At 37.2% G+C, this 27,570-nt stretch overlaps 2 long non-coding RNA genes across 8 annotated transcripts in view; one reads left to right on the top strand and one right to left on the bottom strand.

Annotated features, from left to right (window-relative positions):
• LOC123385428 overlaps positions 1-27,570 on the top strand; it is a 385,056-nt gene that overhangs the window by 122,636 nt on the left and 234,850 nt on the right. The window contains exon 5 of one of the 7 annotated variants that reach the window (XR_006597901.1): positions 25,308-25,470. The exons of 5 other annotated variants lie outside the window; for them this stretch is intronic. This is a non-coding gene — a long non-coding RNA (uncharacterized LOC123385428). Of the gene's footprint in view, positions 1-4,652; positions 6,694-25,307; positions 25,471-27,570 lie in introns of those variants that run through there. One more of the 7 variants, XR_006597902.1, reaches the window with a different exon arrangement.
• Positions 3,721-27,111, bottom strand: LOC109499734. The gene is made up of 3 exons (XR_002742317.2): positions 26,307-27,111; positions 24,381-24,483; positions 3,721-4,876 (listed from the first exon to the last, which is right to left on the bottom strand). It is a non-coding gene; the product is annotated as an uncharacterized LOC109499734 (long non-coding RNA).

Below are 27,570 nucleotides of genomic sequence, written 5' to 3' on the forward strand. Positions count from 1 at the left end.
CATGCAAACACACACACACACAGGAATATTTCTTAGCCATAAAAAAGAATCAAATCCCGCCATTTGCAACAACATGGATGAATCTAGAGAGTATAATGCTAAGTGAAATAAGCCAGTCAGAGAAAGACAAATACCATATGATTTCACTCATATGTGGAATTTAAGAAACAAAACAAATGAATGGGGGGGGGGAGACAAACCAAAAAACAGACTCTTAAGTGTAGAGAACAGATGGTTACCAGAGAGAAGGTCAGTGGGGGAATGGTAAAACATGGGTGAAGGGGATTAAAAGTATACTTATCTTCATGAGCCTTGAGTAATATATGGAATTGTTAAATGACTATTGTACACTCAAACAAATATAACACTGTATGTTACCTACAGTGGAATTAAGAGAAAGAAAAGAAAAGAAAAGAAAAGAAAAGAAAAGAAAAGAAAAGAAAAGAAAACAAAAGAAAACAAAAGAAAACAAAAGAAAAGAAGAGAAAGAAAGAAAGAAAGAAAGAGAAAGAGAGAGAGAAAGAAAGAAAGAAAGAAAGAAAGAAAGAGAAAGAAAGAAAGAAAGAAAGAAAGAAAGAAAGAAAGAAAGAAAGAAAGAAAGAAAGAAAGAAAGAAAGAAAGAAAATGGCTTGTAATGGCCACTTGTTTGATGTGTACCATGTACAAGATGCTTTGCAAACGGTATCTCACTTAATAGTTTCATAACCATCCTGCTTAGAAGATACCATTTGAGCCCCATTTTATGAAAGAGGATACTGAGAAATAAATTACCAAAGGAGACATGACCAGTAGGGGATGGTGCCAGGGTTTGCATTCAGTTGTTCAGGCCAAAAGCCTTGCAGTGTTCTTGACAGCTATCCTTCTCACACTCCACACCCAGTCTTTCAATGAATCTTATTTGTTCCACCTTCAAAATATATCCAAAGTATGATTTCTTACCACCTTCATTGCTACCAACCCCAGACCCTGCCACCATCATCTCACACTTGAAGTGTTCCAGTTGTCTTTACAGTGGCCTACAGTGATCTCCTTTTGACTTTCTCTCTTTTTACTTCCCCTTGTCTTCACTTAACTCCTGCTATACTGGCTTCCTTGGAATTCCTTAGATGTGCCAGGAATGTTTCTATCTTCAGGCAATTGCTCTCACTGTTCCCTTTGCATGGCATGTTTCCCCAACCACCCTCCACCCCCACACCCAGATATCCACTTGGAAAATCCCTCATCACCTTCAATTCATTGCTCAAATATCCCTTCTCAGTGAGGATTACCTGACTAGCAAATTAATATCACACCCTATCCTTCCTCCAGAGCCCCCTCAATTCCTTATATCTTGTTTTATGTTTTCTTTTTCATAGCAGTTATTTGGTTTCTAACAACACTATACAATTTACTTATTTACTGTGTTTAATGACTATTGCCCTGTCTGTGACATTGTGCAGGGATCTTTGTTGTCTTGTTCATTGACATACCATAAGTGTCTAGAACTACTGGGGACACAGGAGGTACTAAGTAAATATTTGTATAATGAATGGTTTATCTGACTGTGAAGCCCATGGTCCTTCCACTGTGTGAACATCATCTCAACAATTGAAAATGCAATAGGTCAGATTATCTATTCAAGGATACCCATTACCCAGAAACCTCTTAAATATATAATGCTAAAGTTTTCATTCCTAGTTTTGCTTCCATAGCTGATCATTTCCTTTCTGACATATTTTTCCTTTATATAGGGAAAAATCTTTTAATATGTAATGGCCAGTACTGGCATACCAGGAGCTAGTATTAAGGTGATTTTGTATATCTCTGTTTTCTGTTGAGAGTGATTTTAGAATCCCAGTTTTTAAGGAGAGGAATGCATTTCATGGTATCCTATAAACTACCAATATCTTAGTGCCCATAAATCATTGAAATGTACCAAATTCCCAATATTGTACTCAAGCTAAAGTTTGCTGACACTGAGAAATAGCATTACATTTCTTTGTCAAAACTTTTGTCTAGGTTTTCAGTATCATAAATATAGCTATTATGCGTATTGATGACTGCTTTGTTTCTAGGGTCATTTCTTTTCTTTGCATATTTTGAAGAGATGAGAAAACTACTAAAACTACTTATTGCTTTAAGCTATAAGAAAGTGGTTGTCTTCTCTAATCAGCCAGTGGCTCATTCAAGCAAAGAGGCAGGGACAAGGGAAGAAGAGGATTTTTCTCCTCCATGTTAAAAGCACTGAAGATCCAACTGATTTGCTCTAGGAAACTACAAGAAGGAGCAGTCGGAAGTTCAAGTAATCTCAACATAGCTAGCAGAAGTTATTCTTCAATTATGTTTTTATTTTTTCTACAGTCTGCTTTGGGGATCAGAGAGGCAAATGTCAGAAAAGCTATTAGGAAATAGTGACAAATATTTAGGTAATTGCTGTAAAATATTTGACACTTCTTTTTTCCTGACCTATATTCCTTCTTTTGGACAAGAGCATGAAGATGTCAACCATGTTGTCCTTCTTTTCCCACATGTGGTAGACGGATGACATGAGCTCATTAGAGTATTTTCTCCTCCTAGACACAGAGATGGGTCCAATTGTGGGTATATAATTCTAGTGAAGATAGCATCCATTTGGAAATAGGGGTGTGGCCTTTTCTCTGGAATGCTACTTATAAGGAGGATATATTATTGGAGGTACAGGTGGCCACCCTCTCTGATGAAAGCAGTGTTCCCATTTCGCAAATGCCCTACAACCTAGTTAACAGATTTTACTAGCAAATGGAGAGTCATTCCATAAAATCTGTTTGCCACTTTGCTACTTACTAGTTGTATTATGTGAACAAATATGTAACCTTTCTGAGACTTAGTTTCCTTATATGTAAGTGAAAATTATGATATCTACCTGTAATAATCCCAAAGGCTAATAATATAATAAGACAATATGTATGAACTGCCTCGTCCAGAGTAGACACTCATTAAATGGTAGCTATTTTTATATTATCACTATCACATTACTTTTCTCTTCTATTTTTAGAATCTGGAAGAATGATGTAAAAAGGTGTCCTTATTCAGTCTTTAAGAATAGCCAAGAAAAATAGGACATTGCTAAGTAAGCAGAAAAATCTGTGTCTCTGTTTCATGCCTACATTAGCAATAATGTGAAATAGCTACAAAATTAAGCCTCTTTTATGGTAACTCCATGTTATCTATCTTTCTACCAATGATTTCCTATATTCTCCTGTTTTAAAGATTTTATCTGAATGATAAAACCAGTGAGGTGTATCAGCAGAAGTTATAACGTCCTAAGGGAGAGAATGTTCTTTACTCACATGCAGATTCAGCATGCCTTTTCTATAACAGAGCAACCAAGCTTTACTGGGTTAGCTGCACATTTGACTGCAGATACTGCCCCTGAAGCTAGATTTTTACCCACCATGATAATGGCATCTATTTCTGTTGCACCATTGCCATTCAAATATATATATATTTGCACACATAATCAACGGCCTAAAATTCTAAGTATGCAAAGTATGCAGCCAGGAAGGGTGGGAGGATGCTGAAGGAAGATTAAGATGGAAACATGGCATGACTCTGTTTTATCAGCTTTTCTTAGGCAAAGCTCTTTGGGGGTGGTTTTTTTTTTCTTCCAGTGACTGATTAAATGTTCATGCCTATGGCAATGGGGATCCTTAAAAATAACTGGATATTGTAAAGTACACAGTTTTTCATAACCATGCAGCATAATCTTGAATTAATCTTTTATTTTTCTCATAATAGGTATCAGTACAAAAATAATGTCTTACATCAGCACAGTGCTCAAGGCTTTACAAAGTGATTTCATGTGCATTATCTCATTTTATCCTCCTAACAAAATAGTAATGGAGGTAGAGTTTGGATGCACCTCCCATTCTGTGTTAGGATTGTACAGTTTGAGGCTTAACGTGATTACATTGCCAAAGGACTCAAAACTAGTAAGTGACATATCTGGGATAGATTTTGGGGCCTAAGTGCAGTGCCATTTGGGCTACACCAGATTTCAAGGGTTGTTTTATTTGTTCAATGCTCATTTGTCTATCTTATTTGTTTTAAAGTTTTGAATTAGAATATCCTCTTTGTATTAAGAAAGTCTTATTTCTCGGATGAATGCAAGAGAACTCCTTTGCTTCCATCCAAGTGAAGGAAGAGAATCAATTTACTTTCCCACCAGATCTGGCTCCTATAAGATACTGGTTTGCCTCATCATCTTTTAATAAGCAGAGAGTGGCTATTTGGGAAGTATCAATAGCTGGCTTATAGCGCATTCACTCTACTCCCTTACCAAGTACAGTCCTCATTTAAATTATACATCATAGGGGCAAGAGACTGCACAGCAAATCTAGCACATTCTTGAGGTGTGTGTTTTAGAGCATTTGTGAATTAGAAAATCCTATGAAAGTTTTCCTGCCCTAAATTATTTAAGACTGATAAAATGGGTGAGAGAGAATATGTGCCACATATGCATTATTTCTTTATTAATCTTTTCTTCTTTCTTCTCCTACTGGATAGTGATAAGAACTGGATGAAAAGACACTGTGCTGAACTGGAATGTCTAAAAAAAATTGTCTGAACTAAGGGTGCTGGAATGAAAATAGGAGAAGTACTAATACTTTTTTTAACCAGGTTCTTTTTTTCAGTAAAGGGTCTTCCATTTTGATATCCACCTAATTTCTCCAGCCACAGAATATTATCAGCTGCTCCCCAAGAGTAAATCCAGCCTTTTATTCCAAGACCAAACAGTCCAAAAAGACTACAAACTCACTTTAAACAAGTGAAGGAGTTCCAGTCCATCTCAGTTCACTTGAATGTGCTTACTCCAGCTCTGTTATTGTTAACCTGGTTCATGTGGAAATCACAAGTCCTAAAAAAAGAAATGAAAATGCAAGAGATGTGTGAGACTCAGTGAGAAGAGCTAACATTTGCATGATTTAAATTTCAGAAAGGGGGAAGAGAGAGGATGAGGCAGAAGGAATATCTACAGATACAACAACAGTGAATTCTCCAAAGGAAGCACTACCAAATTCAGACAAATTCATGTTATATTAAAATGGCTAAACATTAAAGAAAGAGTTGAGAAGAATAAAGGATTAGGGAACCACAGATAAACAGAACTGGTTTCTATTAAGGAACACTCACAGTTCTTAGAGTTGTGGGCCTGAGAGCATATCCTGGGCAGGACTGCATAATTATTATGGACTATGTGCCTCTGTTCCTCTCTTTTTGGAATCCAAGTATCTGGTTGAAGTTATCCTTTCCCTATCACACCAATGTATGTTGCATGTGTGGGCGAAAATAACAACCGTTTAGTTCCTGAATCCTTTGTTTAAGAGGAATTGCTCCCAAAGAGGGGCACTTGAGAAATTTCACCTGTGAAGCCTCATTTGCATCAAAACCTCATAGATCCTGGACTTTGAGCCTTACACAGTGATTGGATGATACTTTGGGGGTTCTTGGAAGGGACTAAGTACATCTTGCATGTGGGAAAGATGTGAATATGTGGAACCAAAAGAAGGACTAGAAGAGATTTTTACAACAATGTTTCCCAATGAATCAAACTTCCCAGCATCCACTTCCATTTTCCTCCCAGTTGATTCTGAGATTGACTGTATGGCTTCTGGCCAATGAGGTATCAGCAAACATGATGCCAAGCAGAGGCCCTATGAGAGCTTCTCCACTGAAACTTGCCCTCCTGTGATGCTTTGCTGATGGAGCCCAGGTGGAGACTCGGGGAAAGATTGGTTCAGCAGTCCCATCTGCCACAGCTGAGCCCATCCTCAGGTTCCTCACCAGATGAATGCAACCACATAAGTAATGTCAGAACAGACCAGAAGAAGAATCAATCAACTTGTAGAATCTTAAGAAAAATTAACTGTTGTGGTTTAAGTCACTAAGTTTTAGGGTGGTTAATCAGCAATATATAACTGAAACAATATGCAGTGAAAAAAAGCTCACTCAAAAAATTCTCTTAATGGAAGAAATTGTCATAACTTATCAGGAATGATATCTTTTCCAACTATATCTTAAGCAAAAGGTATCACAAATCTATTTTCATGACTGAAATTTGATAATTGTACAAAATTTTCATGAACTATGTCAGTTCTATAGATTTCAGAGATCTTGCCTTTCCATAGCTAGTTACTCTGTCTACTCTAAGAAATCTTAGTTATCACTTATTATGAAATAAGAAAAACTCCTAGAAAATGCTTGACTGTTACCTTGTTTAGATTTTTTTTGTCCCTGCCAATAAAATCACTAGTATGATCCCTGACAGTGGGGTCCAAGGGTAACAATCAAGACTGCTTAGGGACTCCTGGGTGGCTCAGTTGGTTAAGCACTGACTTTTGATTTCAGCTCAGGTCATGATCTCGTGGTTTGTGAGATCAAGGCCCCACATCAGGCTCTGTGCTGACAGCATGGAATCTCCTTGAGATTCTCTCTCTCTCTCTGCCCTTCCCCCACTCATGCTCTACCTCACTCTCTCAAAATAAATAAATAAGCTTTTTTAAAAAAAGGCTGGTTATATTAATAAACACTTCTATAAAATGTACGAATGGTTTCTCTCTCTCTTTTTTTTTAAATTTTATTTGTTTTGAGAGAGATAGAGAGAGACAGAGGAGATGGAGAGAAGGAGAAAGAGAGAGAAAGATAGAGAAAGAGAGAGAAAGAGAGAGAGAGAGAATCCCAAGCAGGCTTTGTGTCAGCAAGGAGCCTGATGTGGAGCTCCATCCCATGTACCGTGAGATCATGACCTGAGCCAAAACCAAGAGTGAGACACTTAACCGACTAAGCCACCCAGGCACCCACGGATGGCTTCTCTTTAATAAATTATGGAATTGCATTTATGTAATGTCCCAAACCAATAGCAGGATGCAGATCCAAAGAAAATTATGGCCAAGGAACAATTAAGATCACTTTAAGACAGTTTGCAGTGTTTTTCAAATAAATTATATATGTTTTCTTTTCAAAAAAAAATATAGGTCTTTGTTTAACTTAGGTTCCTTGGATTTTAATGCTTTCTCAGAGTTAGTACCAAATGTATAGTTAGTAAGAACAGTCTTACAACAAATGTAAATCCAACCTTAAATGATATATACAGCTGAATCCTAGTAACTCTTTTTTAATCATATTTTAAAGCAATGTATATAACTCTTAAGTGTTCAATGCATATTCTACTGCTGTAGTCAAGAGAAAGATAAGACTTTCTCTGTATTAAAATGTATGTTCATTGTCTCTGAGAAGAAATTATCTTTAAAAATAATTAGGCTGAGAAAACTTCTGGTTTCAGCTTTGACCTGTAAACAGTTTGGAAGTTATTGTGCATGACCTTAAAAGGTTGGACAGATGAAAATTAATGCCTTTCTTGGATCCATCATAAAATTGCAATGGCAGAACAAGTAATCTATTTTAAACATAAAGACTAAGATAAAAGGAAAGAGAAGGAAGAAGGTAAAACAAGCTAGTACTCATCAAAAGAGAGATGGAAGAGCTACATTAATATCATACAAAGTAGATTTCAGAACAAGGAAGATCATTAGTGATACTGAGGAGCATCACAAAATTATAATATGAGTCCATTCTCTAAGAAGATGTAACAGTTTTAAACTACTATGAACCTAACAGACCATCAAAATACATGAAGCAAATACTAATGCAACTGTAAGGAAAAATGGATGTGTCTACCATTATAGTTGGTAAAACATCTGTAGAAGTATACAGAAATTAATTAAGTTGTCACTTGGGAGGGGAACTGTGCATCTGGGAATATATTGGAAGAAAACTTACTTTTATGACATTTTTACCCTTTTTAATTCTGTACCATGTGCATCTATTATGTATTCAAACATGAATACATTAAAAAAATAAAGAAGTCTTTGGAATTAGGCCTAGATTCAAATAGTGTCTCAGTTAATTAGTTAATTACTGCCTTAGTTTTCTCCTCTGTGAAATGTGGACAGTAGTACAACCCTTCCATGATTGGTGTGAGGATTGACTGAAATATGTCTCAAGGTGTGAACACAGTGGCAGATACTTGATAAGCCACTAATAACTCCCATTTTTTTGTCTTCAGTATAATTCATTTAAAACTTCACTGTGGTTGTTCACCTTGCAGAGTCTGAGTAAGACCTCTGATATCCATTCTGAAGTTCTTTAGGTTTGGTAATTTCTACAGCATATGGTAATTCCTTTACTTTCTGCCACTCAGGTTCAGTAGCTTAGGAATTTATTCCTATGTCGCCAACTGATGTCACTGCATTAGGCAACTAGAGCACAAATTATTTTGAGTCATCTTAATTCTTTTAATATTTTTAATGTTTATTTTTGAGAAAGAGAGACAGAGACAGAGTGTGAGCAGGAGAGGGTCAGAGAGAGAGGGGGACACAGAATCCAAAGCAGATTTCAGGCTCTGAGCTGTCAGCACAGTGCCCGACTTGGGGCTTGAATGCATGAACTGTGAGATCACGACCTGAGCCTAAATTGGATGTTTAACAAACTGAGCCACCCAGGCTCCCCTGAGTCATCTTAATTCTTGATTGGCTTCATTGCCCCAGTTCACTGAGACCCTATTGCCTCTGCAACCTGCCTGGCACAACTCTTAGTAGTAAGCAGCAGATGCCCCTTCCTTGGGTTCTTTTTTTTGCTCAAGCTTTGCAAGGCAAAGTTTAGAAGCACAAAACTGAGTAGAAGCCAAGAGTATAGGCAGAAAAGAAAGGGCAAAAAAATCGGACAGATTTTCTTGCAGGCCCATATATTTTTTTCTGAGATCAATTCCAAAATCATTTGATTGATGGTTTAAGTGTTGCAGGTCAATATTTGTTTAGATTTGACATTGTGGTCATTTAATCAATGTATACATAACTTTTTAGTCTCCTCACCTTATCCACAATAAGAAATATAAGAGAGTTAATGAGAGTTAAAATAGTTGTAATATTCATAGGCACTATCAAAAGGCACAGTGCAGATTTGACCATGAGAAGGAATGACATCATTTTGATTAAACTTTCAAAGCCTTTTGACATTTTGATGCTAAGAATTCATAAAAGGTCAAAGGATCAAAAATTAATTCTAAATAAAGGTTGATTCATGCATTTTAAGGTAGGTCAGCCTTATATAACATGTGCTGTGATGCTGCTAGTGCTGTGCAATGAGATGGCTTGAAAGGAAAGACCTTTGTGTTCTGTTGATTCAGAACCAGTCGTAACGTGTCAGCTCTTCCTTTTCTCCCCTAATCCCTGTGTCTTCATATTGCCCTTGGATTCTCCAAAGTGGCACTTTAAAATGAGGTTTGTGTTTGTATTTGTCAGTCTTCTTATTCCAACATATTTAAAGTAACCATGCTTCCAATTAAAAATCAGGAGGAAGTTCTATACTTTGACCAAGACATAGTGACAGGGACTGTGTATACTCTCTGGCACGAAACTACAACAACAAAAAATGTACAAAATATATTGAAACAATAGTTTTCAAGTCTTTGGACATTAGATAATAAAACATAGTAACTCCTGAGAGAGAGCAAATGAACAAGCTGAGTCATATGATTACCCATATTACACCTTGAGAATGCTTGCAGGCAGAAACCAGTGAACATTTTGGGTTGAGGGGACAATGCTGAGAGTCCAGGGAAAGTTTATTAGAATTTGCTGGACAGAATATTGAACAGAAGAGGTCCTTACAGAGAAAGAACTCTGAAGGTGCCCCTTGGGAATTAGGAGAGTCTGATCAGTGTATTCAAGTGAGCAAATGACCTGAGCCCAGAAAATAACTTCCTGAAAGGATTTCAGGTAATAGTGTCTGCACTTACACAAGGCCAGAAACAGCACCAGTGTCTACCTGCCAGACTGGAAAATTTCATAATTAGTAGGGTATTGGGTAGAGTACATAAAGGCCTTCCTTCAGTTTTAGGAATAATTAGCCTTAGACTGAGCACTGTTCCAGTCCTGCCTAAAAATCCTTAAAACTTAGATTTTAAAGGGTCAAACTGCTTGCAAGCAACTTTACTGCATCCTAGAACAAAAGCCAAGAATATCTACAAAAATATTCAGCATTGCCCAACAAGGTAAAAATCACAATGTCTTGCATCCAATAAATTACAATGCATGCAAAGAAGCATGTAATAATGATCCATGATGAGGGTTATTGTATGGATTTCTTAGATAATACACAAAATAGTGATAAATTAGACTTCATCAAAATTAAAAACTCCTGCTGTTTCAAAGACATCACTGAGAGATCAAAAGAAAAAGCCACAGATGTAAAGAAAATATTTATAAGTCCGCTAAAAGGCTTATATTCAGATTTTATAAAGAACTTTCAAAACTCAATATTAGGAAAATAACCAAGTAAACAATTGGCAAAATGCTTGAACACACATTTCAGCAAATAAGATACAAGGATGGCAAGTAAGCACAAAAAATAATGCTCAATATCAATGGGACTAGGAATTCTGGGCTTAGCAGGTGAAAAACAGAACAAATAAAATTAATTTGTATTAATACTAATGTGGCCTCATTCTTACTCAGGCATCGTTGAGGCCATTACATGAGAATCAAGTGAGAAAATAAACGTAAAAGGCTTGGTGCTAGCCCAACTGTACTAGGTAGTCATTTTGTTTCGTGCTTGCTCTCTTACATATATAAGAGCAAGATATATATAATTACATATATATATATATATATATATAGTCATATTCTAACCACTATTTTTTTCAAGAGAAATAAAATATGGCATGAAAGGCATTAAAATACTAGAAAGTCACATGAAAATGTGTTCTCTTCTAAATTAGATTTTTATCACATTTTGTCATATTTTATCATACAAGCTCCATGAAGAAAAAGGCTTTTAGTAAGTTTAATACATGTATCTGATATTCCTTCAATAATTAATAATAGAAGAAGCCTTGCTAAATTTAGTATAATGTTCAAATAGATTTATTACTTTCAAGTGTGAATAAGAATATTCAATTCTTTAATTACTTTTCTCAAATAGACTGTAGAAACTACATTAATGTGGAACAGAATGGTTTTCCATCTGTATTACACAGAGCCTGAGGGTTCCCTCAAAAAGGTGGCTCAAGGGCATAGGGTCTCTGAGGGTTGATGGGGGGCCAAAGATCCTTTCCAACTTTTTCTGGATTTCAAGTAAGATTTCATGAAAAAATGATTCAGCAAATAGAAAAAATAAGGGGAACCAAAAGGAGGAGGAATAAAATCCGCAATCGTAAAAGAATGATAATGAACTGGGAAGCAAGACACTTGGTGTGATGGTTAGTTTTATGTTTCAACTTGACTGGGCCAAGGGATGACCAGATTGTTGCAGGTCCCCAGTGTGGATGGGCATCATCCAATTGTTGAGGGCCTGAACAGAACAAAAAGGCAGAGGAAAATTGAATTCACTCTCTACCTGATTGCTTGAGCTAGGATATTAATCTGCTCTTGCTCTTGGCACTTCTGGTCCTCAGGTGTTCAAACTCGGACTGGAATCTATACCACTGGCTCTTGGGCTTTCAGGCTTTTGAACTGGATTACCAGCCTTCCCGGGTCTCCAGCTTGCAGAGGGCAGATTGTGGGAGTTTTCAGGATCCATAATCACTTGAATCAATACTCTATAATATATGTATACATGTATGTATCTCCTATTGGTTCTGTTTCTCTGGAGAACCCTGACCAATACATTTAAGGTTTTATCTAGTTATGTGGTTTTGTGCAAATTATTTACTTTTTGAATTTGGACTACTAGCAAAGACTATGAATAATGTAGTTTATTTAGCAACCACTAAATAACTCTAGAATAGGTCAACAGATGCTGCTGCTTTCACTTAAAAAAAAAAAGTTGGTTATCTGAATTTCAATACCCTAGTTATGTTCAAATGACTACTATTAAAACATTTTCTCTTAGACCAAATGTTTGTTTTAAAAATTATGTTGATGTCATTATGTTCCTATCAATAAAATTGCCATTTATCAAAGCATTATTTCATTTAATTGAATCCTTCCAACAAATGTTACGAGTGAGCATTCTCTCTGTTTCACTAATGAAGGACCATGGAGCACAGAGATGTCCAATGATTTGCCAAAATGGCCTGGTTCTTGGGGCCTTGTAGGCCACGTCCTGGCTTTCTACCTCACAGACAGCCTTATTTTAGGATAGCTTTGAGCCAGTGATGAGGTTTATTTGTGGAATCAATACCTGAGTGTCAGGGATACTTTGGGGTTCTATTATTTAATGAATCATTGTCTACTTGAGTCAGAGTCTGGGTGAGACCAATGACATGGTAATCGTGTGATCAAGATTTTTTGAGCAGACTGAATTGCAAGTACTTTCCCCCTTTTGTTCATTAAAGTCGTTTTTCATTAAATACAGCTTACCTAGCTAGGTGAGTGGCAGAGCTAGGATTCAATCCTAGTAGGTTCACTCTAACAGCCATGCTGTTCTGCCTCCCAGATACTTTTCATTCAGTGACTTTCAACACACTCTGCAATTAACACTTCAATTTCAAAATAGTAATCCAGTTATAAAAATCTAACCTAAAAGAATCTTTAAGACAATGAGCTTCCTTCTCTTTTCCTTTCAGCACTCAACTCATTTAAATGCTGCATCTTTAATCCAAACATAGATTCTGTGTCTGAACAGTTTCAAAAATACTCAGTGTCTGTATTAATCCACTCCATAAACTAGTGGTGTCTGGATTAATGAGGTATATTTATATGTACACATAGAGCTATGTAGAAAATTGTGCATCAGTAAAATACATTTATACAGTTTATTAGGCATTCCCATTCTTGGGTTATTTAGTGGTTGCTACATAAACTACATTAAATGATGTCTTTTTAAAATTTATTTTAACGTTTATTTATTTTTGAGACAGGGAGAGACAGCATGACGGGGGAGGGTCAGAGAGAGAGGGAGACACAGAATCTGAAACAGGCTCCAGGCTCTGAGCTGTCAGCACAGAGCCCGACGCGGGGCTCGGACTCACGGACTGCGAGATCATGACCTGAGCTGAAGTCGGATGCTTAACCGACTGAGCCACCCAGGCGCCCCAAATGATGTCTTTAATTATCGACAGTTTGAAACAATGAGAAAATGTGCACCTCTATTTGAATCATAGTTCAAAGTTACAACACTCAATTATACCAGTTTAATGATTGTTACTTTAATTTTGCTTCTGAGGTGGAAAGTTATTTTTCCTGGTTGTTAAACCAATATTACAGCTGGATCTAAACTATCACAGATCCCTTGAGCCTAAATATTTAATATTTTAGTCCGGTTAAAATGCAGAGAGGCTGAGCTACAGACTGCCAGCCTAAGGCTGAAGTTTGGATTTTCTTTCTTTCTTTTTTTCTCTACACATTAAATATGACAGCAAGGCCCTGTTAACATTGCTTATTATTGGCTCTGAGATCTTTGTTTTCACGGAATGAAAAGCTCTTCACACCACTAGGCATATGGCAAACAAGCTTGCTATATTGCTATAATGAAACATTTTATAATTGGGGTTGTATTTATAGCATTCCAAACTGACCTAGGAAGAACTAGAGTACAGGATTTTACCCTCAAAATTCAGAATTGTGTTAGTTACTAGTGTCACTAGAGTTCCTGTTCCTATTCATGTCCAAAACAATTGTAAATTTATACTGTTATGGCAGCTCTCCTTCGAAGAGCCCAAGGCATTTTGCACAGAGTAATTCTCCCCATGCCTCTGGGAAAAGGGGAAGAAACTGACCAGAGATTCCTTTCACCCTAATCCTACCCCACAGCCTCAATGGTCTAAATACAGTTGGCCTTTGAACACAAGGGGTTTGGGGACACTGACCCCTTGCACAGTCAAAAATCTGAGTATAACCTGACTTTACTAATTGTCTACTGTTGGCCGGAGGCCTTACCAATAATAGAAACAGTTGATAACACATATTTTGTATGTTATATGTATTACATACTGTATTTTTACAATACAGTAAGCTAGGGGAAAGAAAATGTTGTTACGAAAATCATGAGGAGAGAAAATATATTGACAATACTGTACTATAAAAAAAATCTGTGTATGAGTGGACCCACACAGTTCAAATCTGTGTTGTTGACGGGTCAACTACTATCTTGGAAGGATTATATTTTCCAGCCCCGATAGGCCAATGGTTATACCTTATATCAAATTAACATTATAATATTACATGAAATTGAGAAATTAAAATTAATATATAGATTACTTCTTAATATTATTAAATACTATTGGGGAGGTAATTTTGCTTGATAGTTAAAAAGTCTGTTTTTTATTTTACTTCATTTTATTTTTTCGCAGATGGCCTGAAATGAAATTCAGATACTAGGATGAGACAAGTTTGATGGATTAATTACAATGAATATAGATAATCTCTCTCTTTGTCTTCCTCCCTCCCTTCTCCCTTCCTTTATAAGGAATGCTCTAAGGGGCACTACATCTTACATCACAGTAGAGTTGATATAGCAGTCCAGTGATAATCAGGCTACCCAGTTCCTACTTGTAGTTCTGCATCCCAACCTACTGCATGACTTTGGCTTCATCTCTAAAATAAGGGAACAAACTGAACATAAATTTTCTCTACTCCTACTGAACCTGCACTACTGGTTCAGCTATCCCCTTACACAGATGCTGTAGATATTGCTCACTTGCTTTCCCACAGATTCCTCTTGGTACAAGATGGCATTTGGATATTGCAATGAGATCAGAGTTACAGAGCATTTCCTCCTATGCTTTGTACCTCTTCTTTGTTTATGCTTTGGTTTCCTCAGTCTGCAATGACAATTAGGACAATAACGCTACTACCTACTTACTGCAAGACATTGCACGGTGGATCTTAAATAGCCAGACCAATCAGGATGAAAGCCTGTTCATCCTCAACAACTGCCTTTGGTGAGCATTTGAGAAAGTAGGTCATTAAGTATACATAGAATCATGTGATTAATCACAAGTGGCGACTATAACAAATACATATATAATGTGGTAATATGCAGCATGCTAAGTTTATACTGTAGGGTCCTGGTGCAGTGGAAAGAAGACTGGTCTGGGAATCAGAAAATCAAGAGAGAGTTTCTATTTAGCCACTGATTCTTGTGTTGAATTTGGTCAATTCACTTCCCCCCTATGGGCCTCAGAAGAACAGAAGAAAAGCTATGTCAAGAACTGGCAATAGTTTGAGCAGTAATAGTCATGGCTGCATATCTCATTCATCCAACCCAGTGATTGTTGGACCTGTCTGCACATTAAAATCAGCTGCAAAATTGGTGACTATAGTTAATAGTACAATAGTGCATATTTGAAAGTTGCCAAGAGAGTAGATCTTAGAAGTTCTCATCACAAGGAAAAGATTCTTCAACTATGTATGGTGACAGATATTAACTAGCTTTATTGTAGTGATCATTTTGCAATAAAAAAAATCAGCTGCAAAGGTTCTGAGACATACCAATACTGGACCCCTTCCTTAGAGATTACAATTCAACTGGACTGGGCTTGGGTCCAATCATTGCTGGGCTTGAAAAGCTTTCCAGGCGATTCTAACATGCAGCCAGGTTTGAGAATCACTGCTTGAAGAAGTCAGAGGAATCCCTCTCCCACTGGATCGTCACTCAAAATTGCAGCCTTGCTGTTCTCGTTTTGGCAGCACATGTACAGAGTTGCAGCCTCACTATGGTCAGTTCTGGTAGCTTGGTACCTTTGTCTTTTTTTTTTTTTTCTGCTAAACAGTTTGAATATTAACCCTGAACACAATTGCTCTTTTTATTTGGGAAGACAACATGTTTCCTTTTAACATAAAAATAATAATGGTAAAAAAAGACTACATGCCTAATTTGGGTTGAAGAGGTAAAGACCAAAAGAAAGAGAAAATTACTCTGTAGGATAAAGTATTAGGATGCTGAGTTTTCTGAGGGGGTCCAAATGACTGGTTGGAGGCCTAGACAGGGACATGAAGAGTTGCGTGAAAGATCTTTGGAGGAGACATTGGGTCTAGCAGATGGCAGCAGGCAAGAGCCTATAGAATGGAAGACCAATGAAGGACAAGGGACAGGATCTTCACTGCAAGGAAAATATATGTCAAGGGATTGAAACCAGTGTGGGAAGGACTGAGGAGTAGGTGGTGGTGGAAGTTGTGGTGGTGGTTAAGAATTGGATTAAAAGTAGGAGTTCAGCAGGGTGCCTGGTTAGCTCAGTAGTTAAATGTCTGACTTCGGCTCAGGTCATGTTCTCATGGTTTGTGAGTTTGAGCCCCACATTGGGCTCTGTGCTGACATTTCGGAGCATGGAGCCTGCTTCAGATTCTGTGTCTACCCCTTTATCTGCCCCTCCCCCACATGCACTCTGTCTTTCTTTCTCTCTCTGTCTTTCTCTCTCTCGCAAAAATAAATAGAATATAAATAAATCATTACCAGTAGGTAGCTTCTCTCATAAATATAAGAAGGATCCTAGGACCTCTATGGTTGTCTGGGATACACTTAAATTATTTTGTTTGGGAATGAATGGCAAAGGGAAAACATTATTTTTGTAATTTAAGGGGGCTAGACTATGATTTTCTCCAGTTGTAGAAAATTTTGTAATTTAAATTAAATTTGCTTTAATATACATTAGTTTTGTAATTTGAGGCTGCAGTATACTGTCTTCCAGTGGTAGAAAATTTTGTAATATAGTTAAATGCATTTGCATCCTAAATTTGAAAAAAAAACTTCTATTTCTGAACCTATCAATATACTTCCAGAATATTAAATATATATGTGAATATATATATAATCAATACTGTAAATTAAAAAATAGTTCTTATGAATGAATTATTATTAATGTGTTAGAAGGCAGGACCAATATTTAAGAAACATGCTTTATAATGAATGAAATACATTATATATATCACACAATAAATACATTACAGAATAAACACGCAAAATAGAAACACACAGTCATACTGAGGATAGAATGCTGAACAGAAATTCCAGTAGCTATATTTTGTAGTTTTGTTTTCCCTTTTGCCATTAACCTGGGATAAATGATTTAATATTGTGTCTCACTCTCCCATTTGTGGAGAAAAATCAATATCAGCCCTGTTTAAATTGCCACACGAGAGTTGTCATACAACTTGGGCACAGGTAAACCATATGCTTAGTAAACCTGAATACAAATTGAACTTTGAAGCAGTTAAATCTGAGGATAATTATTTGCCTTATCCAAGAGGTATTTTATTCATTTGCATAAGTCCAGACTATGGATGTCAGTGGAGAAAAATATTGTAGACAGGTATAGGGAATGAGAAGCATACATAAATATACTGCAAGACAAAGCAGAAGATGCGTGCTTCAACACAGGTACCAATTTCTAGAGGAATTGAAAGGGAGAAGCCTCAAGGGACAATTTTACTATTTCAATGGCAATATAACCTGAGTTAGCATTGTAACCTAATGGCAATCGGAGTTGGCAAATAAAAAGAATGAGTCACCAAATACCCAAACCTGCAGAAAATTAGGTAATATTGCATTTCTTGAAGGGTACCTCTTGAGATTATGTGAGTTGTATGTTGGGTGAACATATCATTTACCTTCTGAACAGGGACAGTTTTAAGAATGAAATGAGGTCTATTAATTATTCTATATAGGAGGTGTAAACTTACCTTGAGCAATCTAGGATATAGTGTTAAGTCTGAAACTGGGCAGAGTTTGAGATATTACCCTACTTGCAAGTTAGCAAGTTATACTGCCATATATGGATCAGAAAAAAAAATAACCTCTTATTTCCTCACAGAGCATCTTGTATCTGGTCCCCATGTCATAGTTTCCCCATGAGACAGCTCTGAAAGAGCTAGGTGGACCTGCATAGGTACTCCATGAGAGGAACACCACATTGTGAAACTCACAGCTTTTATAGGCTATAGGGCAACTGACATGTCTTCCCATCCTCTCCTCTGGGAAGAGAAAGGGACAGAGTACAGGGTTGGGGCAGGGGGGTGGTGCATAGATCTTTGCTCTGGAATGTAAACAAATACTCTCGGAGCAAGGGAAGGTCTCTACCTTACTACCTTCACCACCCTGGAATGTAAACAAATTTGTCTAGCTCTCTGGAGGGCTCTATATTTAGGGTTGCTATTCAGTCATCCTTTAACCCAGGTGCCAGTGCTCTTTACTCAGAAACATTACAATATTTATGGAACATTTTTCTACTAACAATTAATTTTCTAGTTGGATATCACTTGTATGCATGACTATCTTTTCAAAATCAGGCAGTTAAGGTTAAATTCTGGGTTTTCAGTGTGACCTAATGCTTTCCTACATTTCTAAGATAGCTTGTTCAGGCCCATATATATGTGTGTTCATATTTGAATTACATATCCAGAGTTTATCTAGTTGAATTCCCCCAAAGAATTCTGGGATGAGAAATCTAGACATTAGCTCTATTTGGGGTTGCAAACTACAGAAATCTAACTTAAGCTAGCTTAGGGAAAAAAAAGAGAATTTGCTATAAGGCCATTGGATGTCTCTGAAAACTCAAGGGAAGGAGCAGCTGAACTCAGAGATTCTGACTCTCTGCATGTTTTCCTGGTTCTTTCTGTGCCTCTCATGGCAGATCAGCTTTCTGTGCATCTCTGTTTGTATGGTTTCATATGTAAAATATAGGGTATTTTTGTTTTAAAACCCTAACAGAGATCTTAATTAATAATTTACATTTCTTTTTGTCTCGGTCTTTGGTTGCAAGAAACAGAAATGCCATTGAGTTAGTTACAGACACTTGTGTAAGAGACATCATTGAGTTACTTTGAGACACTTCTGTAATAGCAAAAGAGACCTATGGGCCCTAAGGGAAGAGTCATGGGTTCCCAAATAAGTAGGATTCAACACTGAGTTACAATCTAGAACTAAGATAACTTCTTGTCCATATAAAGTAAAATTTTGTTGAACTTTGCCTTTACCATGATTTAGAATTTAGATTTAGATTTCTTGCTCTGCTCTTGAAACTTCTGCTATGTTACCCAGCAATAGTTTTATCACTATTAGCAGTCTTCATGAAAAACATGCCCTTCCCTGAGTGCCCCTGGCCTCCCTCGCTATACTTTTCAGTCTCCTTTCAGTGGCATCTCTAGAATTTCTGTTCAGATGGGGCTTAGGGATAACAATTAGGTTTGAAGAGGGTCCTTAAAGTTGAGTTTTCGTTATTAAGAAAATTGTCTGTTTTAAGAAATTGAGGTGAAAGTGATAAAGATTATGAGGTAGAGGTGAAGCTCTTTCTAACATCAGCTGTCACAACTAGAAATGCTCAAATTTCCAAAGGAGAAAACAGAAAGTGGCTGTCATCTTTGTTTGGGCAGAGCTTTTGCACTGCCGTAAAGTCATGTGCTCTCCCTGGCCCAGTCAGGGGTGTCAAGGAAAGCATGGCTATGTGTCATGGTCCATAGAAGGAGCTATCTGGACCATATCATCTAAGGCTCATGTATCATCGCCACCATTGTTCCTCTGATTACAGCCAAGGGAAGCTAACTTGCAAGAATACCAAGTTATTGACTCGAGCCCATTGGTTTGGAGGGTTGGCAACCTTATGAAAGTTATTTCCTCTTTTTAAGCTTTAGTTTTCTTGACTTTAAAATGGGAGTATTGTCCCTGAAAACTGTAGTGACGAAATCGTGACAATCAAATAAGATAGTGTATACAACAGAATTTTGTGACTGGTAAAGCTGTGTAAAAGTAAGAAGTTAATGTCTGTAATGCTGTAAAACCTTTAAAAGACTTGGGTATGTTAATAATTAAATAGCCAACAACTCCTCAATGCTTCTGCTGTAAAAACTTTATGCATATTATTTTTAATGCATCATCATAATTACTCTATGGGGCATGTATGACTATTGTTCCTATTTTCAGATGACAAATCTAATACATGCAGAGGTTAAGAACCTGCTCAAGGTCATACAGACAATAAGTAAGGTTAGAATATAAACTCAAATGATCTAACTCCAAAACCAGTACTCTGTTCTACCTAAGTCTGCAATATTGTAGTAAAACTCCATGATAGTAGACATTCATCTGTTGGGTACAGAAATAAGCTTTCTGTACTGTCCCAAAGGGCCAGTGATAACCTTAAGAACCTAATGAGTCCTTATATGAGAAAAGCCTCTACTTTATACACATCTGATATGGCCAAAGTTTTGCCACTTGTTGGTTAAAAAGATTGCCTTTACTTGTTTTACTTCGGTTTCCACACTTTGGTTAGAAGAATCTCTTTGTTCTCTTAGAAGTACCCATAAATGTTAGTGAACAATTTGGCCAACAAATTAAATCCCTTGATCTTTTGTAAAGAAAATAGGTCTATAATTGTCATCTCTCTTTGTTAAAAAATTCAGTTCCTTTCAAATATATGCCAAAGCAAACATTGATTTTTCTGAATTCCACAATTTCCTAATTTCCTAGTTAATACTTTGATGTATACATATTGATTTTTCTGAAAATAGCAGAAAAATTCTATTGCTCAACACTGTTCCTATTATGTAGCTTTTTATACTGAAAGGTTTGTTGGGTGGTTGGTTCTTAATAAGACAGAGGAAACTAATCCCATAATCACACAACCACCTCATCAGCCCCACAGTCCCCCATCAGAGAGAAGTAAATTTCTGTTTTCATTTAGGGGGCTGTTATTTTTTCACTATCCTAACTAATGCAATTGGTATCAACACCATTCTTAATTTAATGTTGGGTAAACTGAGGTATGCAGAGGTTAAATGATGGAGTAGTATAACCAAGGTTTGAACCACAGAGTCTGGCATCAGTTTTCCCTCTTAACCATAGCACTTTACTGCCTCTGACGAGGTGTCAGGTATATTTGTACTTAATTTTAACACATGTGATTTCCTGCCATCTGTGATTTAGAATGTTAAGGAGTTTTTCTTTCTTTTCCGTATTTTGGAACAGATAAGGGGTAAGGGATATGGCTGAAATGAATCTGGATGTGGCTAGATTTATGCAGGGAAGGATGCTAAGGCTGGTCGTGGAAAGCAGAATAAAGGGCAGAAGATTGTGATAGGGAGGTAATTAAATGGGGAAGGGAGTGTGGTTAAAGAGGTTTGATTCCTACATAGCTGACATGGTGAACAAGTAGCAAGTGTGATGAAGAGGAAGGAGATAAAAATGAACGCTTTCATGTCTCTGGCTCCTCTGGTTCCATGTCAGGTGAGTCAAGGTTGCCTAGCATTTTGCAATTGGTCCTATCAGCTGAAAGTTCCATAGAACAATAAAGATTATCTCCTCTAATGTCTAAAATACCATATGATGCTCTCAAAACTTGAGTTTCAAAGTGACCTTCTCCATAGCAGTCTTTGGTTTTAATGCCTTTCTGGCTTTCTGGAAACCACCAGGAGCAGCATCTCATAGAACAGCATTTAAAGCTACAATTTTACTCTCCTGTCTATCTTGGACTGTCCTTCTGTCAGTTTTTTGACAGCAAGGGTAACATAACTCCTGGGATCAGAAAAATATGATGCCTAAAATTAAAAGATTCTGGAACCATCTCAAAGTGACCCCTTGCTTTCCATATAGGTTGGCCTAAATCCATCACAACAGAAATGTTGCCTCACCACAATATCTTTGAGCATGTTTCTTCACTTCCATGGATGTTATTCTCCTTAAGTGTGAAGGAAAGTCTTGGGTAAGAGCAGAATTAATTCACAGGAATAGCCCTCCATGGTTTGCCCTTCTCAATAGCTTTGAATTCTCAAAACACTGAAAAAGAAGTCATATACCATGCATTTTCTTGAATGTTTCCTTAACTCTTCACTGTCCCAATTACTTAGATAATTGGGATTTTATGCATTCATGTCTTTGTCTAAGAAACCATAAGAGAGGAAACGAATGTTGCATTAGGAAAGGTGACTATTTACTTACACTATGATTAAGGCAAAAAGATAATTCCACCTTTAGGAAAGTAGAATTGTACTAGGGAGAACAATGCATTTGGGTTCCAGATATCTGCCATCCAGGCAGTCCTTCTCATTGAAAAAAGAATTTCCTAACTTCTAACTTTATGACCATTATTCCCAGAGAGGAGTGGTATTGACCCTCACTAACAAAGAATTCAATACAATTCAGCATATGCTTGATGCAAATCATCATCAAGTTGATAGTGCTTTTTGCATGGCAAACTGCTTTCACAGTGCAAGGCCCTCTGCCCAATGTAGGTGAGAACATGAATAAAATATGATCCCTGCTCAGAAGGGGTCCATAATCCAGGGTAGAAAATAGACACATGCATAAATAATTCTAAGTCAAGATAGACCCTGATATGTGCTTTATTAGAGATACAAAGGAAATGCTAGGAGAACAGTGCAGAGAGATTACTTCCAATGGGGTTGTAAGTGAAGTTTGTTTGTTTGTTTGTTTGTTTGTTTTTGCAAAAGTGAGAATTAGGCCTATTGCTAATAGTAAATGTAATCTGTCAACTACTTTACATAGATTATTCTTTTATGTATATTTTTTAATCCTCATAATAACCCAAGGAGGAAGTGGAACATGAAGAAAAAAACTGGAACATGCAGGAAGTTTATTGGGTTATGGGTACGTGTAGCAGGAGTTGATGCTAGAGTAAACCACAGAGTTGTCCATGTGAGAAGCGTCTAGATTTTAAATCACTGCCAGTAATTGAAGAGTGTGCCCTATGGCTTTTGATTTGGGGCTCACAAAACAGATTTTATTTATGCCTCATAGTCTATATTTTTGATTATACCTAAAATGTCTTTCAGATTTGGAAAAGATCCTTCTCAAGATTTTCATAAAAAACGGTAGCCAACAAATGGAAAAATGGAAATTTCATTTTATTGTGTTGAACCACGCAAAATTGTCATCTTAGTAGGAATATTGACAGTTTTATGTAGTTCAACCTAAATGTACATAGATAACATTTGGCAGCCATTATTTGACTTCAGGACAGAGAGTGACATGATCATATTTGGGTTTTGAATGGATAAGTATGGGAATTTTAGAGGATACACTAGAGTACAAGGGCCTGAGGGCAAGAAAGATCTAATACAGTGGTATTGGTGAGAGATGATAACCCTGAATGAGTCTCCCCCGACTAGGTGTGTTCTTCTCCAGGGCAGATACCACATTTCTGGCAAATGTCTAATGGAGAATGGAGTAGGTGCCCAAAGGAGAATTATTAAGTAAATAAGCAAGAGGGTGGGATAGAGACGAAAGGAAGAACATGAAAGATATGCTACATGTAGGATCAACAGACTTTTGTACTTGAATATAGAGATAGGAATAGGGTGAAACAAAACAAGAATGTTTTTAAGGCCCCAAAGTTAAGAAGGAAATGTATAAGAATAAAGGAAGAATCATCAAATAATGTCAATGTTTCACCTTCTGCTAGTGATTTCTCCAGGCTTCTTTCATTGGCTGACATCTCTGACAGGGAAAATTTAGAATCTTGAAATATTTTGTTAAACAGACACTTTAAAGATTGGAAGGATGGAATGCTGAATGCTGCATTTCTAGATGTATTTTCCAAGTGCACAGAGTTCCACAGTGTCCCCACTTTCCTCTCGCTTCTGGCCCAACTGATCTTGGAAGCTACTTGTCTTTTCCTATTGGGTACTGTATGGCATGGGTAGTCAGGTCTAATAACGTTGTCGTTTAAAATCTAGCACTGGAAAGAACTGGAAAAGTGTATCCTCAAGTTTGTTCCTATTCCAAAAGGCACTAATGAGTGTAAAATATTTTTTAAAATTTTATGCACAAATAAATTTAGGAAATGTTGAGTTAAAATTTAAAGAAGTTTTTTCTTCCTTAAACACTGCTTCTCTCAGATTTTTGCAAAGTGCACTGTGAATCTCCAAAAATGGGATAAGAATCTGAAATGTTCCCTAAATTTGTCTTACCACTAAACCTTTTTCTGAATGAGCCTTTCACGTGTCTAGTGTTTAATGGCATAGTGATATGGAAGTGTTGATCTTAGATTGTTTATTTGATATATTTCTTAATCTTTTAGTTTGGGGCTGTTCCCTTATTGTTGACTAAATTTTTAATGATAACTTTGGGTAATTACAGCAGAAATCCACCAAAGACTTGTAATTAGGTATCAGTATAATTATAATAATTTTTAAAACCCCTAAAACTCTAGGGAAAAAAACATTCCACATTATCAACAATAGTCATTTTAGTATAGTGGGAATATGTTATTTTTTCCCTTTATTTCCTTCCCAAATATTATTTATGTCTTTAATAGAGATAGAAGAAAACATTGAAAGGAAGAAATTTAAAAAAATTAAGAGTGATACAGGAGAGTAAAAGCAAGACAGTAAGACTCAGATTTTTGAAGAGGTTTTTTTTACACAGGTTTCTCCCATTTCATTTTTTATGACTGAATGTATTGCAGTTCTTACCTTGATCCTCGAGATTGCATATTGTTATTAGTAGACACTGTCAGGTGGTAGAAAGAGCCTGGGATTTGGAGACTTAGAGGATTTAGCTTTAATCCTAGCTCTCCTGCTTAAAACAAACAAACAAACAAAACTTTGGTAAGATATACTTATGTGCATGCCAGTGTTCTGGTTTTTCACTATAGCTCTGTGATCTTAATAAGCTACTTAACCTGAGCTTCAGGTAGCTCTTCTGTTAACTCTCAAAGGATTTTATAATACCACCCTGCTAACATAAAATCTAATGTTTATGTGAAGTATCCTTCTAAAATATATTTTCTTATTTTTAAAAAGTATTTTCTCATTACTGGGGTGCCTGGGTGGCTTAGTCGGTTAAGTGTCCAACTCTTGGTTTTGGCTCAGGTCATGATCTTTCTGTTTCAAGAGTTCAAGCCCTGTGTCAGCTGCCAGTACAAAGCCTGCTTAGGATTCTCTCTCTCCCTCTCTCTCTGCACATCCCCAACTTGCACTGTGTCTGTCTTTCTCAAAATAACTAAACTTAAAAAAATTAACAATATATTTCATTACAAAAATGCATTTTATTTTGGATGACTTACAAAACAGAATTAACAATAAAATCATAAACATCACCCATGACTTTACCACCTAGCAATATCTACATTGCACGTCCTTTGTTGATTCTGCTTCATATTTGCTTGTCTATGTCTCTAATACACTGTAAGAAAGGTAAAAGCAGGGAATCCACCTCCTCTGTGTTCCAAGTACCTGGCAAGGTGAGGAGGTACTTAATAAAATTTTTTAATCTATACGATAAAAGTATGGTTTCCTTATTGGCTTTCTCAAACTTATCTTATTTGTGACTTAGGCTGCATCTATTCCACATCTTAAAAACAGGCTTTATCAAACTTTATACCCTTCACTTCTTTTCAGTGTCTGGCTGCCATTTGCCACCTGGTCCCCCAACCACCTAGTGAGGCTTCCATGGCTCCAGTGTATACTTGTGGAGTGATAGAATTTTAAATATGGATAGACCCAGGGAATCTTCTGTTCTCCTCCAGTTTCCAAGAGAGAAATCTGAAGCATCAAGAAGGAGGTAGGTCAGAGTTATAGTGATGGTTCTTAGTGGAGAACTGACTCGCTTTAAAACTCCTGTAGCCCCCTACACCAGAATATAACATTTAGAACTTGATTATACAGTCAATCTTGAGATATTCCTATCCACATGTAGACAATTCAGCTTGAGCAGGACTTTAATTTAAATCCCTGCTTCAACTTATGAGGCATGTCTTTGCTCATACAAAAACAGATTGAGATTTTATAGGCTTCCCTCTGCTGACACCACCCAGGAGAACCCCCAAGGGTCATCTTCACAGCTGTGACATTGGCATCTACTGAGTTTAGTTTTCCTCTCTGAATACCCTGGACTGCTTTCTTTGCATTCATTTCAGTCTTAACATTAAAAAAATCTGGGGGCGCCTGGGTGACTCAGTTGATTAATCAACCAACTTCGGCTCAAGTCATGATCTCGCAGTTTGTGAGTTCAAGCCCCGCGTGGGGCTCTGTGCTGACATCTCAGAGCCTGGAGCCTGCTTCGGATTCTGTGTCTCCCCCTCTCTCTACCCCTCCCTTGCTCACGTTCTGTGTCTCTCTGTCTCTCAATAATAAATGCACGTTAAAATTTTTTTAAATCTGAAATGCTGTATTATATAAAAAAAGAGTATCATCTATGTATGTTTTTGTGAGCATAATCTTAACAGTAGCCAGGAAAACTGAAGGAGCCCAGTCAGCACCCATGCTATAAAGCAAGTCATGAAGGGAACTGCCTTATTACCTAGTGTTGTAATAACTTATTAGTGCCTGAAACTACTGTGTTCATTTTAATGGAATTGGTATAAGTTTGTCATAAATCAATGCTATTTTGGTGCTCACCTCCAACAAAAAACTTTCCTCTTAAAATTGATAGCAAGTCTTCACATTCAAGACGTTTAGTATGGAAAGGAAGGAGATTCTGTCATCTCTTCATGCCTAATTTTCTGTCATTTGTCTATTGTGAAGCCAGCAGTCGGTTTAGTGACCTTCATCACAGGATTCCCAAGCAGCTAGGATGGCTGGTTACATGAAAATACACAATGCGGACCATCTGGATTCTAAACAAACCAGGCAGGAATTCTGGGAGAGTGTTAGAAACATTTATGCGTTGCAAACTGTTTCAATCATATGACACCCCGTTTCTAATGCGCTCTTGCCTCCTTTTGTAAAATAATCATGCTTATACGAATTTTTGTGCAATTTGTGGGTTGTGTTTTTATTTTTCAATACGGTACATTTTCACGTAACATGTATATCTTTACTGTTTTCAGGTATCAGGAAACAATCAAGTAAGTGGTATATGTTGTGGACCACACATCTTCAAACACAGCCAGGGTGCCCCTTCTTTCCCTCTGCCTCAACCGAGTTCACCAAGGAAGCTGCACCCTCCTTGCTGGTGCAACCCAGTGGTGGAGCCCAGGTCCCCAGAGCACTTCTCAGCCTGGGGTTTGCTGCAGAGGTGGCTCTGAAGGCAAGAGAAGAAAGGGGGCAAGGCTCTTGGTGTACTGTACTGGCAGGAAAGATTCTAGGCCGTACTGCAGGCTTCTTCTCCCTGAAGCACCCAGGGCCAGGCAGAGTCAAGTGCCATGGGGGCCCACCAGCCTGTTTCTCACTTGCAACCACAGCTCAGTTCTGCAGAATTCTAAACTCACTTCCAAGACCTGCCACAGGCCTCTCCATTTAGTGTTATGATTTACTAATTTTTTGTTTCAAACCCACAGTAATCATTTCCCCACTGTTGCCACTCGTTAATAACTATCCTATTTTTGTGGAATGTTGCACCAGATTTTTGGGTCAAACTTCCCCAGCCAACCTACCTACCACTCATCCTCTTATTCATGGCATCCTATAATCCAGGGAGCTTAAAATTCCTCAAAAACACCACTGGCTCTTTGAGCGGGCATTTGGGGCACTCCTTTTCTAGTATTGGTAATTTTGATTTCATGTCAAAATGTAACAATTATTATGCAGTGTAAAACATTGCATATAATTTAACCTTCTCCCCCCCACCTCCCACTAATATACAGCATGAATCACACTAAGAGCACAGCTAGGGAGTTACAACCTTGTTAATTAACATATTTTCATCACTTCTGTAAGTCAT

Source organism: Felis catus, chromosome B2 (assembly GCF_018350175.1).
Source record: "Felis catus isolate Fca126 chromosome B2, F.catus_Fca126_mat1.0, whole genome shotgun sequence".
NCBI classification, from domain to species: domain Eukaryota; kingdom Metazoa; phylum Chordata; class Mammalia; order Carnivora; family Felidae; genus Felis; species Felis catus.